The sequence below is a fragment of the Anas platyrhynchos genome, chromosome 4, assembly GCF_047663525.1.
Source record: "Anas platyrhynchos isolate ZD024472 breed Pekin duck chromosome 4, IASCAAS_PekinDuck_T2T, whole genome shotgun sequence".
NCBI classification, from domain to species: Eukaryota; Metazoa; Chordata; class Aves; order Anseriformes; family Anatidae; genus Anas; species Anas platyrhynchos.
Window position 1 is genome coordinate 70,846,757 of NC_092590.1, and position 18,834 is coordinate 70,865,590.

The 18,834-nt window shown below is 42.5% G+C and overlaps 1 protein-coding gene across 5 annotated transcripts in view; it reads left to right on the forward strand.

Annotated features, from left to right (window-relative positions):
- The window catches only part of ZFYVE28 (zinc finger FYVE-type containing 28), a 144,972-nt gene that overhangs the window by 25,898 nt on the left and 100,240 nt on the right, over positions 1-18,834 (forward strand). Inside the window, exon 1 of one of the 5 annotated variants that reach the window (XM_072037824.1) lies at positions 7,346-7,362. The exons of the other annotated variants lie outside the window; for them this stretch is intronic. The gene's annotated coding sequence lies outside the window, so the exon portion shown is untranslated. Of the gene's footprint in view, positions 1-7,345; positions 7,363-18,834 lie in introns of those variants that run through there. 5 annotated transcript variants of the gene reach the window in all.

The window sequence follows — 18,834 nt, forward strand, 5'->3', positions numbered from 1 at the left end:
GCTTGAGATGCCTTTTTGGTGTGCTCTGTTAGCAGAGGAGGCCTCTGCTTGCTGCTGTGCTCCGACTCAGTGCTGCTCCTGCCTTACGGGAAGCCCACTCTGCAGCCAGAAAGCTTGGGCAGGGTGTTTTATGGAAGCATTTGCTGACATGCTTAGCTAAATATTGTAAATCTGTTGAGTTGAGCTGTTGACAACATATTGATCGCTTCCAGAAAAAAATGAAAATTTGAAGGCAAGAATTTCAGTCAGAGCCACAGGGTTGATTGCTGAAGCTCGCTGAGCGAGCGGCAGCGCTAGGAGGAGATGCAGCAACCTTGGCTTCGGGCCCTGTGTCCTGCTCAGCACATCTCCTGCGTTAAGTGGGGTGAGAAATGGCAGAGTATCTGGGCCCATAAATTATGTAAGCAGGAAACACTTTGCTCTTTGTACCGTGTTTTCATAAAATGCTAAAAAAAGGAACACAGTAGGAGAAATACATGCCAACTACAGACCTATGGTTAAAAAAAAAATAAAAAAAGGGGGAGACAAAAATCATAGAATGGTTTGGGTTGGAAGGGACCTTAAAGGCCATCTAATTCCACCCCTTTGCATGGGCAGGGACACCTCCCACCAGACCAGGTTGCCCAAAGCCCCTAAAAGCAAGGCCATAGTTGGTCATGTCATGTCCAGCCCCTCGTGCTGGTACCTCGCTGGAGGGTGTTGAGCAAGGTGACACCAGCACAGTGGTGATTTCTGCAGTCTGAGAAGTGGAGAGCTGCTGGACTTTGGGGTCTCTTCCTCCCTTGGTACTAGTTTGAAACAGCAGCTTTAGAAGACAAATGCCATTGAAGATAATAATCTTTTTCTGACAGAGAGGAATAGAGGCAGAACCTGAAGGCCAGCTGCTCAGGGTATGTAAACATGAGTCATAGGTGCAGCTATTCCATCAGGTTAATGCTGCATCGTTTTCCTTTTAACATACTGATTTTTAAAAATTATTTTGCCAAGGTTCTATCGACTTGTTCTGAGTGGTAAGTTTTCACTTAGCTTATTCTATTTCTAGGAGCAGCAATAATTTTGGTTGAATATGCTAAAATTAGCGGAGGCTAAAATAGGCATTTATCCTAGGGAGGAATCCATCCAGGAACTGAGATGCTAAAACCGTGTGTAATGTTCACAGGGGCTGACTGCCTTGTCGTCTTTCTCTGACGTAGCAGTGAGTTCGGTGAGTAGTACAGTGTAGCTCTGGGGTGGGCTTTCTGCTACAGGGTGACTTTTAACAAGCGTGATCATGGTAAATTCTGGATTTGGGAATTCTGAATCCTAACACACTGTTTAAATCTACATGTGGCTTTCTCAGTTTGATCTGAAGTCTGAACTCCACATGCCTATGGACTGCAGAGTGAGGTCTGCTGTTTCTCAAACTTGTGCAGTGCACGTTGTCCTCCTTGCTGTTGGAGAATTAATGCAGGCACTTGAGCACTCTCAGATTTCTTCCCATTTGAGCCTTCCTCGCATACATGTGCCACGGAACTTGGGTTGTATGCTTTGTATGGCACTGGTCATATCAGATAAGTGAAATTCATTGTGCGAGACTGTTGTGTGAGTACTACCCAGTTCCTGAATGTTATCTAGAGCTAGGTAGCTTCAACCCAACCATGTTTATGTTTTCATTGGTTTAACACTGCTTCCTAGTGGAAGGAAGCTGAACTCTTGTACAGGCAAGTTCAGGCTTAGGATGTTACGTTGGCTAATGCCCGGATGGTCCTTCAGGAAAGGGGTCTTACCTGCTCAGGTCTTTGCCTTGTGGCTAAGTGTTTGGAGAACTACCAAGTCTTTGGGTGGTGTGTTTTTGCCTGTTGTTGTTTTTCAGGTATTAGTTTGTCTTCAGACACATCCAGAGTTTCTGTTCCTAAGGCAGTTTCAGGGGGTCTCACATTAATCACAATTATGTGAAGGGATCAGGCAGTTGGACTCAACGAGCTTCGTAGGTCCCTTCCAACTGAGCTGTTCTATTGAAGCTAATCATACTTTTATCTCCGTAACATCTCTGTAGTGAATCTTTCATTGGACTATGCAGTAACTGAAGTTGCAGAGGAAAGCGAAGGGGAGTGGGAGCTGAGGAAGGAACCAAGGAAGAAAAGAAAAGAACCCATTGCTCATCTGGAAGTTGCAAATTCATGTAGAAGTGCAAAGAGGTGTATTTAGGATTTCAGATAGCTTTCCGCCTGTGTTCTGGTTACAGTAAAAGATGGTAAGGTTTGCTGAAGTCTTGGTCTTAAAGAACAAAAAAGGCTTCATGACTAGAGCTGTGGGCATCTCTTCATAAAGTCTGGTGCTGTCAACGTACTGAAGCTGAGTGATTGGGTACTGCCGTTACCACCATTCGAAGCAGTTCTGAATATATTCAAAAAAGGCTTATCAGAAGCCACGTGAACACTGTAGTGAAGTGTAATTCCTGAATTTTGAAAATAAACCAAGTAGGATCTTGGTCTCTTCACACTGTTTTTGGAGCCCATATTTCTGGGGAAGCTTAAGCAGGGAAGCTGATGGGAAGATGAAAACCCGTGCTATGTTAGCTGTTCAGTGGAGACTTCTGAAAGGTGGGCAGAATGATTTCCTCAAAACATCTTTAAAAAGTGAATTATTGTCACTGTGAACATGTCAAGAAATAGCGTGAGCCTGTGTGGGCACCTGGCTCGGCTTCGTGGCCCACGTGCTGGGGCTGAAGGAGACTGCAGTCACTGTCAGGGGCTGGAAACTCAACGAGGAGGAATTTCCCATTGACAGAGCTGTCACCAGCAGCCGAATGGTTGCTTCCCGAGCAAGAATAAGTGTTTCTTTTTTTTTTTTTTTTTTCCTTTCAAATAAGAGTGCAGATGTTTCAGGGCCAAGCAACGCCAACAAGTTACTGCACATCATCAGGTGTCTCCTAATTCCTAGCCTGTGGCCGCAGTGAAGTTTTTTACTTAGCGGAGCCCTCTTTTGTTGAGTGGCTGCTTACCTCTACCTGTCTGGCACTGGCCACCACTGCCTGCTTCTGGACAGACCTTTGGAGGTGTCTCAGTGACGCTTCACTGCCAGCTTGCTTGTCTTCTAGCTGAGGATGCTTCGTTAGAGGCAGGAAGGGAGAAATCACTTTAAGGTTTAGCCGCGACTTGAAAGAATGTGGATTGTGTGGTGTGTTGGAGGCTTTGAAGCGGTGACTCACTCTGCATCATCGGTATCGGGAAGGAGTGCTTTATATAACGTGGATTTCAGATCTTGGTTAAAATTTCAGACAAGCAGACTACTTTTAGAAACAGCGAATGCGAAGTTCGGAGAAACACTTAAGTTGGGAGTTTGGATGATGCGCATTGCAAGTAACTTTAACAAGCAGCTTTGCAAGAGCAGTGGGGATTTCATATTTATTCCAGTTTTGGCTGTTATGAACAATTTGTACTTTGATTATTATAATTTTGGAATGGTTTGAGTGTAAAATGATGGTCTGTAATGTTGTCTGTTCTGTCAGATTCTGTATCAAAATTACCCTGATGTTACAGTGACCGCCTTGCACAACTCGTGCTGTACAGAAAGCCAAGCAAAAAGCTTCATCAGCTCCAGCTGTTCTGGGACAAATGTGCTCTGGAAGACCGAGACAGGCAGAAATGTTTTAATTGTGGAGTTGTCTCCACTGAAACTCTGGCATAGTCCCTAGTACGCCAGTTTGGATCATCAGTGTGCAGCAGCAGCAGTGTGTTCCCTCCTTCTCACGTTAGCTCTTTCTGTACTTTTTTTTTTTTTATATTAAGAAACAACACAGCTGAGACAGAACTAAAAAAAAAAAAAAAAGAAGCTGTCTAACACTTGAATGCTGCTAAATATGTTCAACACAGTAATTTGAATAAAAATAACAATTTGAGAATCCCTTAAGCTGCCTGTTGGGTGTGTTCAGGAAGGAACATGAAGAAACTTGTCCTGTCCCAGACACAGGAGGGTACTAAAGGAGCTGAATGGCCTCGAAGGGGATCCACACTCCCCTTTGTAATGCTTTATACCTGTACTTTTCCCATCCTCCTTTCGTTAGCTTGCAGTTAATGTGGTTGTTAATAAGGATCCCTGGAAAGTTTTCTAAAATGAAAGCTGCATTAGAGCAGTAAAAACGTTTAAACTTTAATCTGATCAATCAGAAATCACATGCTTGATATGTGACTTGCCTGTGACTTGTACAAGTATTTTTCTGACCATCACCATCACTGTTAGGAGCATTTGAACTCTGCTACATGGGATAAAATCATGCAAGGTAACATCCCATGCTTTTCCTTGCGTTTTAGGTCTCAGTGACGGTGGGTATCTTTCAGCCCCAGTTGCACCATCTTGGTTTTGGCTCCCCTGTCACCACCGAAGCCTTGTGCTGCCTTAATCTTAAGGATTGGAGAGGATTACAAAATTGCTATTATTGATACAAAGTTATCATCTCCTTTGATTTAAAGGAAAGGTTCTCTTTTTCAAGGGAAACGAGCAAGTGCAAAAGTAATTTTTGAGTCTGCTGTAGAAGCAAGCAGGTATATAAAATAACCAGTGTGTGGTCTTTTTCAGGACTGCTGCTAGCTTTGTGGTTTAATTCTTTGTTTCTGTGTGCCCTCCAAGGAAGAGTTTAGTTATTCTCTTATCTTCTCTTTCCTTAGTGGTCTGATCAGCAGGGTTTTGTAGGCAAGGGAGAAGTCAGCTGCCTTTTTTACAATTCCATTTTGTGTATTGAGATTTGAGTTTGGAGTATGAATGTATACAATCAGATTTGAAGAACTGAAATCTTGTTCTTTCTTTATATACTTTGGAGAAATTAAGTTTTAAATTGTAGCTTTTTGAGTAAAACCTAGGCAGTTTGTCTCTTCCCAAGTGCTTCCATATCTACAGGTGAAGATAAGCCTCTTATCTTGTGAAAAATTGAAATGGAGGCTAAAGGGCTTGCTAAAAGCTGAGCTGAGTGTGTAACCTGCATCTCAACCTGGTTTTGCTCAGTAGTTACTATCCTAAATTGGCTTGTCCAACTGCCTTCTCAGTGGGATGTCTGGTGGAAGAAGTTTTGCCGGCTGAACCCTACCTGCTGTGTTTGATGAGAACCTGTTTGCCTTGGGATTTCTGGTTTGGGTCTTACAAAGAGTTCTGTGAACAACATTAGGCTTTTTGTGGAACATACACATTATAGTAGTTATTTCCATCTCTTTCCAGTAATGCTGTACCATATGATCTTTGTCACTACGTCTGAGACTGTTTTTATGGTTACTTTTTTAATATTTTGAGTATTGGCGAACAGTTGAGTACAAAAAAAAATCCCCTTACAGGAGACTCAAACTGGCAGACTCAAATCACCTCCTGAAGTCTCCGATGTTACTATCACAGAATCTCTAGGTTGGAAGAGACCTCAAGATCATCGAGTCCAACCTCTAACCTAACACTAACAGTCCCCACTAAACCATATCCCTAAGTTCTACATCTAAACGTCTTTTGAAGACTTCCAGGGATGGTGACTCCACCACCTCCCTGGGCAGCCTGTTCCAGTGCCTCACAACCCTTTCAGTAAAGAAATTCTTCCTAACATCTAACCTAAAACTCCCCTGGCGTAACTTTAGCCCATTCCCCCTCGTCCTGTCACCAGGCACGTGGGAGAACAGGCCAACCCCCACCTCGCTACAGCCTCCTTTAATGTACTTATACAGAGCAATAAGGTCACCCCTGAGCCTCCTCTTCTCTAGGCTGAACAAGCCCAGCTCCTTCAGCCGCTCCTCATAGGACTTGCTCTCCAGGCCCCTCACCAGCTTCGTCGCCCTTCTTTGGACCCGCTCAAGCACCTCGATGTCCTTCTTGTAGCGAGGGGCCCAAAACTGAACACAGTACTCGAGGTGCGGCCTCACCAGAGCCGAGTACAGGGGGACGATCACCTCCCTAGCCCTGCTGGTCACAGTGTTTCTGATACAAGCCAGGATGCCGTTGGCCTTCTTGGCCACCTGAGCACACTGCTGGCTCATATTCAGCCGACTGTCCACCATCACTCCCAGGTCCTTCTCTGCCTGGCAGCTCTCCAACCATTCCTCTCCCAGCCTGTAGCTCTGCTTGGGGTTATTGCGCCCCAGGTGCAGGACCCGGCACTTGGCCTTGTTGAACTTCATACAGTTGACCTCAGCCCATCGGTGCAGCCTATCCAGATCCTCCTGCATGACCTCCTGCATCCTCCTGCATGACCTCCACTATGACCTTGCTAAAAAAAAAAATAATGACAAAACCAAAACCCCAACCCCTAAAAACAAAGTCAGATTATGGTTCCATTGCAAGTATTTACTGAAACAGTCTTCAGGATCATTCAAAGAGAATATGCTGAGGGGCTGTAATGTTTTCTAACCTCCCTTGTTTTTGTCTATCTGAAATCTGGCAGTTGTCATTTTTTATCAGGAAATGAGAAGATTTTTTCAATGTTTGCTTTTGTTTAATGGTAAGAGGGTGCAGGAAGGAAACATTCACTGTAGCAAATAGGCAAGTAGATGACAGAGATACCTGACTTTCTCTTTACAAGATCCTATTCTCAAAGTGGAAGTGTTCCTCTTGATTTGAAACAGCCCTTTTAAAGATGTCAAAAGTTGACCATCCAAAACCAGAGGTTTCCCAAGTGACTTCCTCTGAAAACCTTTGTTAATTACGTCTTTTCTTCTTTGAACAATTGAATTTAGCTCTCTAAAGCATTCCCGAGTTCATTCTCATTCTAATATATGTTGATTTCTGTCTTGTACCAAAATAACCTGTGCTAATTATTGTTAAAGGATTTGAGTTGCATAGAAATATCTGTAAGGTAATTGGAATATTTAACAGAGACAACACCTTAAAAGTGAACTGCCAAACGTGGTGCTTTTGGTGAAGTCCAAATGCCAGGCGCATCCCTTTGCAGATGTCATATGACTCTAAATGCTACAAAATACTGTAAATCTTACTGTAAAACAAAGCAAGGCTTCACAGCAGCTTCTCTTCTGTGCATTTTAAAAACATATAGTTACAGTAAGTTGTCATAAAATCATCATAGCTAGCACTAAGTTGAAGATGTTTGTGGAGCAATTTGCTTGTCTCTTGTCTTTCCCAGAGGTGGATATTAACCTGCCAGGCTTGATCTCTGCGTTCAGAGTTATTACTGCTAGAACTATCTGTAATTGTTAGAAAAGGTTATTTGTTCTTTCTCACTTGCTTTAACATAACTGAACTCTCTCAAACTTTTTTTTTTTGGCAGGGGGGATTGCTTACAGGGAGAGACGCTGTCTGAAAAACATTGATTTGAAAGATTGCTCTGGAGATTGGTGATAAATTGAAAACATTAGTGCTATAATGGAAATACTCCTGACATTCTCTCAGCACTAGCAGGTAGTGTAGTAGGTACTCTGTAGCATTGTTCTTTTTCAAGTCCAATTTCTACACCAATATCAAATTACTTTTCATTTGTGGCTCTTGATACTTACAGCTTCTTGTGTGCACCTTTAAAGGAACTAGTGGTGTTCTCATCTGCAAAGCTCTATTTTCAGAGGTTTAGCCCTGAAGGCATTTTAAAAATAAACTTGGCACGCTACACTCAGCTACAAGGAGAAAATTTCACTGTATTTAAAAAAAAAAAGTCTTTGTGCATTTTTTCCTTTATACTTTAATATTTATTGGAAAACCTGGGGACGCTCTGTCCTGGAGGAGAGCTGGCAGGGGCTTGGCTGCTTGGGGCTTTGGCCAGCCCAGCGGGTTGGCACAGGATCTGTCCCTGCTGCTTGCAGGTGTGAGCACCCTAAAAGAAGCGGTGATGCAGGTGGCTGTGTTGCTGGCCGAAAGATCTGGAGGTAGGGTTTAGGAGAAGAGAAGAGGTGTTCGCGTGTATGGCTGCAGCAAGGTAAAACCATGCTGAATGTGGGTGCTGGAGGTGACCTGGAAAGGCAGAGCGAGTCCTTGCTGGGGCTGGCTGTTGCCTGGAGCTTTTTCTCTCTTGGGAAGAAGGCAAGTGAACGAACCCACGATACTGAAAACATTTCTGGAGTGAATCTGTTCAATATGCATACAGAACCTCACAGCGTGCTTGTGCTCAAGCTTTTTCACTTACTGTATTTAACTTTTTACAGTCCCCCATCCTGTTTTTTTTCCTGTTTGTTCTCTTGACTGTGCTGTCTCAGACTGAGTAGACTTGATCCAACTCCATGCCTGCTTTCTGCAATAAATAGCACTGGCATGGTGTAGCCTTCCTGTGTATCCACACGTATACAACACGGCGTGCTCTGTTCCCTTACGTTACTCTCTATGCAGTACTGTACCAAATGCAGTTCCCCTATGCCTTGCATTTGAATTAATAGAATCACTCCAAGAGTAATATTCATTTATCTCTATTCTGCACTATTTTCTGCTGCCTCCCTCCTCCCTATCAGAGCAGACACAAGCTATTTCCTTCCCTGCCTGTTTGCCTCCCCGAGCCACGTAGCCCACCTAATCCAGCACGTGGAGGAGGTTTCATTCAGCACAGAAAGGTCAGCAGCTCTGCGCAGCCGGACACGAATATCCAGGTTGTTCTGCTTGCTTTGCTCCCTGCTGTTCCCTGGCAGGGTCTGCTGCTGCTTTTTTTTTTTCTTCCCTTTTTTTTTTTTTCTCCTATATAGTCATAAGCTTGGCTGTAGCTAACTTGCTCATGGGATTAATTAACACGCGGGACATATCTTGTCCCCTTTATTTAGGAGTGAAAATACTAAAGCTTTTCCTCTCCCCAAACAAATACTCTGGGAGTTCACTGTGATGTCCGACAGCCCCAAGGCAGGCAGGAGGTTGGAGAGAAAAAGGCTTCCTGGGGAAGGGGGGGATGAGAACAAGTTCTCTAAGCCAGGAGCAAGAATTTATTCTGTGTTTTCACAACCTGAGTTACACAATGTCACCCGAGGGATGTCCAGGGCAAAGGGGATGCTGTGCTTGCCGGCACACAGTGAACACACAGTGATATTTGTTCATCTTTTTCATGACAAGAATTTAGATCTGTTAATGGAAAAATACAGAAGTCATAAGTCCCTGTCAGCGTTTTGTTCGTGCTGTCTAACAAATAGAAAGGTAGCAAAGAAAGAAGGCTGTGTTAGTGCTCTGTGTATGTTGGGGAGTCTTTATTCATAATATCTTTGTGCTTAGGTGTTCTGTGGGGCACACCTGTACATTTTTAATTGGGAAAAGCCGTATTCAGCAATGTTTGGGTGGTTTCTGCTTGCTCCCTCAGCCACTTGTGACACCAGTCCTTGTGAGCTAATGCATAATATCCCAAACCAGCGGGATGAGGGGCTGCAGGAACAGAGCCCTCTCTTTTTTTTTCTTGGATGAGTTGTTACAAGTGGTTTTGTGGAATTTAGTATTTCAATTAGTTCATGTTGCTCTGGAAAGGTGCTTGAATAATTTCATTTTAACCTTCTAAAGCACCTTATAAAAATATATTTAATATAAAACATTAAAAACCTGTGCCTTGTGCATACAATTGAAGTACCACATTGCAGGTACTTTTTCCCTTTAGGGGAAAAATGTGCCGTTTAAATCTTATTTTGCTGAAGAAGCTTGAGGTATGTATTCTGGGTTCTTTTCATTGTTTTTTTGGGGGGGATGATAATAGTTTGTGTTTGTTTTAGGGCAGGATTGAACACTACCCATTGTGATAAAGTATATTTCCTATTGTCAATACATCCTGGTTCTTAGATCAGTAAAAGACAGAAAATAGATTCGGTGCAAACCTATAAAGATCAATGGAAAAATTATCTTGTCAATATCTGCTATGTTATGGGGGAAAGATACAGGAGCTTGTTTTTCACTGTGCACTTCAAGGCTATAGCGTTTCCCACGGCGCTCAAACTACAGTAATTTGTCCTGAAGGAGAGTGGCTTCAGAAGTTCACTGAGTGGCAGCCACAAGTTCAATCAGGTGATCCTTATTTTTTACTGCAAAATCCCCTTTTTAATTCCCTCCCAGTACCCTCATGTATCTCTGGTAAACTAGCAGTTTTTGTCCTCACAGCTGTCTGTCAGCTTGGACAACCTTTTCCTTCCATATTTTAACTGAAAACTAGTAATTTTGTTTATTCATTTATTCAAATGCAAAGCCAAGAGGAATCATTAAGTTTTTACTAGTGATCTGTCCCATTCATGGCTGAAATGAAAGCAAGGACAGCTGCTCAGCACAACATAGCAGCCCCTTAAATGCCACCTAACCTTAAGGAAAACAAAAACAATAAAAAAAGAACAAATAAAAGCCATGGTGGGCTTGTATGGTTTGTGAAGGATGCTTGAGTTGGTTTTGACTGACAGGGGAAGTAAAGGACCGGCGCAGGTTCCCCCTGTGCATGTTGCCTGTCAGGCAGCATTTGTGTTCGGAGCCTCCCGCTGGAGCACCTCGCTTGACCCTGCTGCTGCAGCGCTGTGGCAGCCTCCTAGGGCTCGTACGGGGTTTGTCACGGCTTCAAGTGCACCAGGAAATAAATGGGAAGTCGGGATGTGTGTCTGAGAAGTATTTGCTTATGGGCTTCTTGTATTTCGTACTGCTGACCTCTTCAGCTGTGCCCCTCAGCAGTTCAGCCTTGCAAAGGTGTCGGTCCTTTGGCTGTGCCATCAGCTCCTCTCATGGCACCAAGCTGCTTGCCTGGAATCACTTTTGTGCATTTTGCAGGCTTCCTGCATCACACGCCGTGAATACAAGGCTCACACAGATGGCTTCTGTGTTGTGCTCCCACTTTGCTGTGCTGCCATAGCTGCTCTCTCTCTCTCTTGAGCCTCATGCTAACACACGGGGCATGCAGGGGATTGCTCCTCTCTCCCCTTCAGCTGCTGCAGCGCTCAGGTAACCAATGGGCATGCCCTGAATCTCGTTTGTCGTCCCCAGTTGTCACACAGCTAACATTTGGTGTCACACGTTCAAAGGGAAGGCCCATGAAGGTGGTGTGTGGTCTCCAATTCCATCCTGTATGGCGCTGCAGCCTGCTGTCAGTAGGCAAGAAATGTGGTCAAATCCACCATACAAAGGAAGAACTCTGATACGTGAACACTGTTTGGAGCACCTGAAAACGTGGGGCTAAGCATGTTCAGGCAAAACTTCCCTAAAGTGTTTTCGGCAGCTCATGAGTTCATTTGGAGGTTATATTTTTTTAAAGCAGCCTGGTCAAAAGCATTTTACTTCTACTTGTTATCAGTAGAAAAAGCATCGAGTTGTATATTCTTGATATTGAAAGAGGTAATGCTCTCACTCTTTGCTTTCTGAAACGCTTTGGCTTTCTTTTAGGCAATAAAATCAGTCCTGAGTTTGTTGTTTGCTCATTTCTTTCCTTCTGCTTTTACCAGGAGTTGTAAACATCTGTTAGTATTTCCTGTAGTTTTTAACATCACTTACCCTCTGCTTATCTACATGTATCTTTTGTCTTTTTAAGTCTTTTATGCTTTTTCTATTCTTCATTTTTCATTGCTCTATTATAAGGTTGATTCTTGTTTCCTTAAGAGGAAAACAAACCCCAAAACGTAAAGACAGTTACAATGCTCTGGGAGGGATCAGGATGTGAAGCATACCAGTAAAGGACACAAAAGTTGGGCTTTTATTTTTTCCTAAAGGTTTGCTCTATCTACTTTTTCTCCTTTGAATTTGCCTAGTGAGCTCCTCAGAGAAGCTTCGGTTTAGTTTTGCAGAGCAGTGAAGCCTTCCCCATATTTTACACCTATGACAATTTTAAAAGCCACGAATGTATCTTCCCCAGTAAAATGGGAATAAACAGCCTTACATCTGTAAGGCCTAGCTGCCTTGTGCCCCTGTCATTTTTCGGTAAACTTTAAGCAGCAGATGCTACATACTCCTTGCAAGCTTTTATATTTCTTTGATTTAATGGTAAAAGTAGCTCTTGCTTTACTGTTTACAGCTGTTGAAAATGGTCTGGTTTTGCTAGGCTGGAATGTGCGAGCGCTTGGCTCGCTGCCTGCTGCTCAGCAGCTTGTCGGGGACAGATGTTGTGCTGTCTCCTTCTGAGTGCTTTAAAGCTGCTCGAGTGAATTCTTCAGACAGCACTTATAAATCCACATGCAGGCTTCTGAAGGCTAATAATTTAGGCTGTAAGGCTAAGAATTTAAACCCTCCAGTGGCATATTTGACACGCTGTTCAGCGGGTGCACACACAAATCGGAGTCAGCTTTTGGGAGCTTAAAAATACACCTGGGGAAAAACTAAATACGATTTCTAATAAACCCTGGTAATTATGTAGGAGAGAAAAGAGGAGAACATGGAAGTGCTCGGTGAGATGAGCATGTTGCTCTGTTTGCAAAGAGTGCCTAACTCTGAATATTCACATTTTGAATGTGCAAGTGCTCGTCCGTGCTGTAGGCTCCCTGTGCCCGTTTCACGTAATTTCAGATTCATGTATACAACTTTTAGAAATGATTTGCATGTCCACGGCTCCGAAGAGAAATTTGGAATATAAATCAAGTCTGCTTGCTGTGTCAGTCATAAAAGGTGTCGGTGGTTAACGCGATGGGAACTTTGGAAGTGCCAGTGGAGTGTACATTTAAGAACCGCTTGAGCCTGCTGTTTTGCAGCATACAAAGTAATACAAAAGACTTTCCAAAACAGACTTCAGAATCTCAGTTAGTGCTTGCCTTAAGAAATCCCAACTAGGACCTCATGTGGTTTGTTATATTATGGCCCAAACTTTCTCAAGAAACGTTAAGTTAAACACAGGTGTGCTTGATCTTCAGTATTTCCTTAACCTTTTGTATTCTGTCCATCCACAGGTATCGCTGTGTGAGAGACAGGATAAGATGGATAGGGAGGAATTCAAAACACTTGGTGGCTTGAAGAACGGAAAAAAATTGGCACTAAGTTGTTTAGGAATAGCTTGGTTTGATCTCTCTCTCATCCTTCTATTGAGAACCAGTAACTTTTATGGCATTTGCCATCCTTGGTGGGTTTGTTTTGTTCCAGGAGTGGTTTGTAGCCACGTGTGAGGCTTTCAATCTTTGTGCGGTGTCGAGTTGGAGACTGGAGGGACCTGGTGGTTTAAGTCAATGTAAGTGGAGAGGCTCAAAGAGAACAGAAAGTCATCCCTAATGAGGTGGCACCTTGTTTTTGTTTTCTTGTCCCTTTCTTTCTATTTTTTTTCTACGACAAGAAGCACAGGGACTCTGTAAATGTGTTGTGTGCTTTTCTGAAGGCCACAAGAAATGAAGATAGAAGTGATCCCAACCATCCTTTATTTAGCTTTTTGTATGTGAATGGACAGGATCTGTCCTCCTCAAACTGGACTAAGCTGAGTAATACAAGTTTGTATTGCGCGTGGTCCCTTAAGGGGATTTCACTTTTTTTTTAATGCATTTATCTCCACAGCAGCTTTGTTAGTGCTCTCTTACTGCCCTTGTTGCTCTTGTGCCACTTCATAAATTAGCTCAGTATTTTAGCTTGCCTCTAGCAAGCTTTGTCAGGCTGTGCTGAATTACAAGGTTAAGCTTTGTGCGTTTACCAAGAGGTGGTTCAGAAATTCTGCAACAGTTTATGCAGAGACCACAATGCATGGTGGTCTGCAAACAAAGCAAGCCATTAATCACACATTTGCACTGAGTTATTAGCCTTTTTCCGTATGATCACGGTTTGTTTCGTTTATATTTATTTCATTAAACCCAAGACTTAGGTCGATATTCTCAAATACTATTTGACTCCTTGAAAGTTTTTTCAACTTAACCACAGATCATGTTGTAGAATTGCTATTTCAAGCATTTCAGAAAGTTAAGAATTAAATTATTTTAACCATTATAATTTAAAAGCAAGTATCACCTTGGAAAGGAAGAAAAATACTATTGGCAATTCTGCACGGCCTTCTCAATAATGTAGAGCTATTGCAGAATTGTGTTTTATTTTACTTCTCTTACTAAAGGGCCTCTGTATTCCCATGTTTTCAAGTCATGGAAAGATCTTGATATTTTTTTTCCCCATCGTGTTGTAAGAAATTGTTGCACTATACACAAGGCATTTTGCTTTGTTTATACCAAATTATTTCGGTGATAGCTCTGCGTGTAGAAGAAATGTCAAGTCTCCTTGGCTGAATTAGTACAAAATTTTTCTACTCCATCTTTGGACTTGGCTCTTCCCCTGTGCCTACAACTCGATTTTTGGTGGTTTATCTAAGAGTAGAGGAAAAGATTGCTGTTTCAGCTAAAGGTCATGCAGTGTTCTAGCAGTAAGGATGTAATCATGGAGCAATAAGATCAGATCTCTGAGCCATCCTCATCACATCTGACCACTTACAGCCCACTAAACGTTTGTGCAAACAACTATACCCTGACTTTCAGGAACCTGCTTAATAGGTTGCACATGTGCATGTCATTCCTGTGTTTAATGAGGTCAGCTGAGGGACCCCTTGTGACTTCAGCCCTTTTAGTTTTGTCAGTAACCTCCACGCCTGCCTCCCCAGCGGGGCTGCTTACACAGTCCCAACGTGGAATCTAAAAATGAAGCTGCCTTCCTCTTAGGAGGCAGATCGTCGCTCTGAGCATTATTTAAGGTTTCTGTAGCTCCTTATTTTATGACTGAGTGTTCTTTCAAGTGACTACTTGATGCTTTAGCAGCGAGATGCAAATACTTCTGTAATTGAAATTGCGTAACAAATCTCTTGCATGAGGTGGAAGAAAATCTGCATCCTGTTTCATAATGATTTTGTGAATATATTCAATTAACACACTCCTTGTAGATAGGCCTATATCCTTGCAGATATGCATGTGGAGCTGAGGAGGGAGACATGAAATTTTCTTTTATTATAAGCCCTCTCTCCCCTCTTTCTCCCCCCCCCCCCCCCCCCTTTAAATGCACATAAAAAACCCTACATAAACTTCTGTGGGATATGCAGGGTGTGAGTGAAGGGGAGTTGGGCACCACTTGTACCCCAGGGATGGGTGAGATGGGATGGGGGAACTCGGCCTTCTAGTGGGGGGTGATACAAAAAATGTTCAGTAAAATCTACCTTTTGTTTCATTTCTTAACGCTTCGTTCTTGCTATGGTACTTGATGGAATTTATGAAGCTTTTCTGTTACTATACCAGCTCAGGGCTGGAGCTGTGCTATTGATTACGTGGAGATTTCTGTACAACCTATTGCCTCTTTGTACTTTTGGAGTTGTTTAGCAGGCAGTGCTAGGATGTGGATCTGTTGTTAGAGACTAAAATGTATAACTTAATCTTTTCCAAGTTTTTAAGCACATAGATGAAGTCTGCGTGTTTTCACTTAGATATACAAATTGCAAATCTGAATTCATTGGTCTGAGTCATCCTCCACTCAATTTTTGATTATTTTTTTTTTACTCCTAAGAAATCCCTTTCCCTTGCATACTTCTTTTCTGACTTTAAACTTGTGCAATTACAAATGATGTTGACAAACAATGCGATGCATTAATGTGACAGCACATTTTCCTTTCCAAATGCAATGCATGGAGAATAATGAAAAGCACAGGCTGATCTCACTTGTGATATATGTGGCACTCACAAGACATCATTTCTTTTGCTGTCCTTGATGAAAATTGTGCTGTCAAAGATGCTAGCTATCCATGTGTTAGCAGATGGGTTTCCTTTACTCTGAAATGTCACCAAGCTTTATTATGGTAATGGCTCAAGGAAGAAATTGTGGAGAATAGGTTGTCATTAGCTAAGCAGAATTTAACAATGAAAAAGCATCCTGACAAAGTTTATTTAAAAAGATGTTCCATTGTCTTGTAGTTTGTCATCTTTACAATCGCACAATTCTGTGGAAGGAAACAGAAGGTACAAAGATGCATTTAAAAAAAAAAAAAAAGGAAAAAAGTAAAAAGCTCCCCCACTTGTACTTCATCTTTGAACTCCATTATAATGTTAAAATGAAACCTGCATCAGGTTGGTTAGTTTGTGTGTGTGTAGCATATAATTATCTGTTCTGATTCAAGATTTTTTTCCCAAATCCACTATAATAAAAGAAACTAAAATGCTGGGAGTTAACTTTGCAATGGCGTTGCTTATGGTTGTAAATGTATTTGTTGTTGTGGCTTAACTTGTAAATTGGCAATAAATGGTGTTACTCACATTATATGTGAAACTCTGCTGGATTCTTAGTAAAATGCTTGTTAATTCTAATCTCAAATGGTGCACGAAGCCTTCCAAGTTCTCTCTCTGTTCTTTTGCATCAACTTACTGATGTAGTCAAAGTAAAGTGACCCCTTGAAATATATGCAGGCCACTGAATGCAAGTATTACGGGTGGTTGAGTGTCTCTGTGCTGCTCCTATCAAGCAGCAAGCACATAGTAATACATGGTGGTAGTTATCGAATACAAGGCTGGAGTATCTTTTCCTGAACAACTCCTTTGAGACAGTAACCGCACGCAGGGCTGATTGAATCTGAATAACAAAATGCTTGGAGAGCAACCTATGCTTTAACAAGACAGACCAGAATCTAAAATATATCCGTCTGCCAGCCCAACAATGCCTGTAAAAACATTTTTTTCAGCATTTTAAATGTAGCACCAATGAGTGCCTAAATTGGCGAGCAGATTAATGCGCAGCTGGGATTTATAACACTGGGTTGAAGAGAACACTTACTGAAGTCTAGAGTGGGTTAACCACAGCAACTTTTCTTCTTTTTCGGAGCAGCCAGGGTATTTCTATCCAGGTTTTTATTGGAGTTTATGAGCTGAAGTAACTGCAGTTTTAAGAACTGAATGCTCAGTATGGACTGAATGACTAGATTTTAAGAGTCTTTTAGTTAAAAAATACTTTTCTGTTATGGCTTAGGTTACTGTCAGCTGCAATATAAGGGGGCCCCTGGGGACCAATGGTACGTTTAAAATAAATAAATAAATAAATAAAAATTAAATATATACAACAGTCCCAATATTGTCTGAACAGACCTGCACTAAAAACTGTAGGACTGGAAGGAATGAATAATGAAAGATTCACTAAAAAGTGCGTGTGTTTCCTCTTGAGCTTTTTGCCTAGTAATGCGTACTTTGTGATGATTTTGCTTTATAATTTAAAAAAAAAAAAAAAAGCAAATGGGGAAAGAAAAACACCTATAACCCCCAAAACCACAACAAAAATCAGACAAACTGTATACATGAAAAATTGTATGTCACTGCTTTGAGCCTGCATCTTCTCTCTTCAACAGCCTTCTTGGTCATCTGCTCTGCTCTAGGCAGGATATGGAGTCACTGACTGGTAGCTGGAAGTAGGTTATGTACAATTAGCATGTTTTCCTAACAAACCAACCAACCTCTGAAAATGTCTGTTTAAAGATCATAGAATCATAGAATATCCTGAGTTGGAAGGGACCCTTAAGGATCATCAAGTCCAACTCTTGACACCGCACAGGTCTACCCAAAAGTTCAGACCATGTGACTAAGTGCACAGTCCAATCTCTTCTTAAATTCAGTCAGGCTCGGTGCAGTGACCACTTCCCTGGGGAGCCTGTTCCAGTGTGCAACCACCCTGTCTGTGAAGAACCCCCTCCTGATGTTAAGCCTAAATTTCCCCTGCCTCAGCTAAAGATGGGGAAACCCTTGTAAGGTCCTTATCCTCTTAATTTTTTAGGCCAGCAGTGAGAAGTCATTTTATAGCCAAGAGCCAAAGACGAAATCTAAAGCTGGGCAAGAGGTTGGGAGGGGACATAAGAAAAGAGTGACCAAAGGGTTATTGCATGCTGTGAGACACAGTGCTCGGCATTGAAAGCTCAGGAAAAGGTGAAGAGGGGCTGTTAGGAGTTAGGATTTTTGTGATTTTTGTCTCCCCAAGCAAATGCTAACACAGTGAGGCCTTGCTTCCAGGAGGCAGCTGGACATCTGCCTGCCGATGGGAAGCAGGGAATTCCTCTTTTTTGCTTTGTTCGTGCATGCCGTCTTTGCTCTTATTAAATTGTTGTTGCCTTCCCCTTGGGTCTTCTTGTCTTTCCTCTGTTTTTCTCCCCATCCCTTGGGTGAAGGGAGCGAGGGGGAGGCTGTGCTGCTGGCTGGGGCCTGCCCACCACAGGGCAGCTCACGCTGAGTAGGATCAAAAGGCCATCACAGATGGGGCTGAGTGAGGCCAGAGCTGATTTTTATGAAGTAGTAGGACCTGGTTTGCTGCTCGAAGGGAGGGATTTACCAAGACAAAGTGTGTAGTTGGTCAGGGGACTGGTGACAGAAACAGGCTGGGCTGTGATGGCCTAGGCCCCCTCAGGCTGGTGGTGTTGAAAGTTCAAGGTGTGGGACCCCTCTTGAGGCTGGGGGAAAAGAGGCTCTGTTGTGTTATTTATGTACTTATTTTAGAGCAACCATGAAATGGGCTGCCCCAATTAGAGGCTTCTGCTGTTTTCTTTGAAAAAGAGCTTGTGCAGGGAGCTGTGTGCCCCTGCCCGACCATGCTTGGCTGAATGGACAAACCATCGGAGATGATGCTGGGGATCTGAAAATGTGTGCCTTTGGAAAGCTGTCTGTGTAAACTGTATTTGTGCAGTGAGAACTGGGGAATGAAAGGATTCTGTATATATTTGGCAATAGAGGATATTATTAATTAGAGCCATCTCATAAGCAAATTAATATAATCTGACTGTGGAACTGTTTTTCTGCATGGATAAGCAGATGCATTAGGCGATAAACAGAGACACATCAAGGCTTCTGCTTTAACTTTTAATTTTGCCTGTGTTGAAGTTGGGAGCAGGTTAAACATTAAATAAAATTACCAGACCACGAGATAAATGCAGAATGCAGATCGCCTGTATCATTCGGTATCCTAACACCCTTTGAGAGCAAATAGCGACCATAGCGCTCAGTTCAAGTTCCCTCTTGGTATTAGTTTTCACTTGAGAGAGTTATGGGACCATATTGCTAT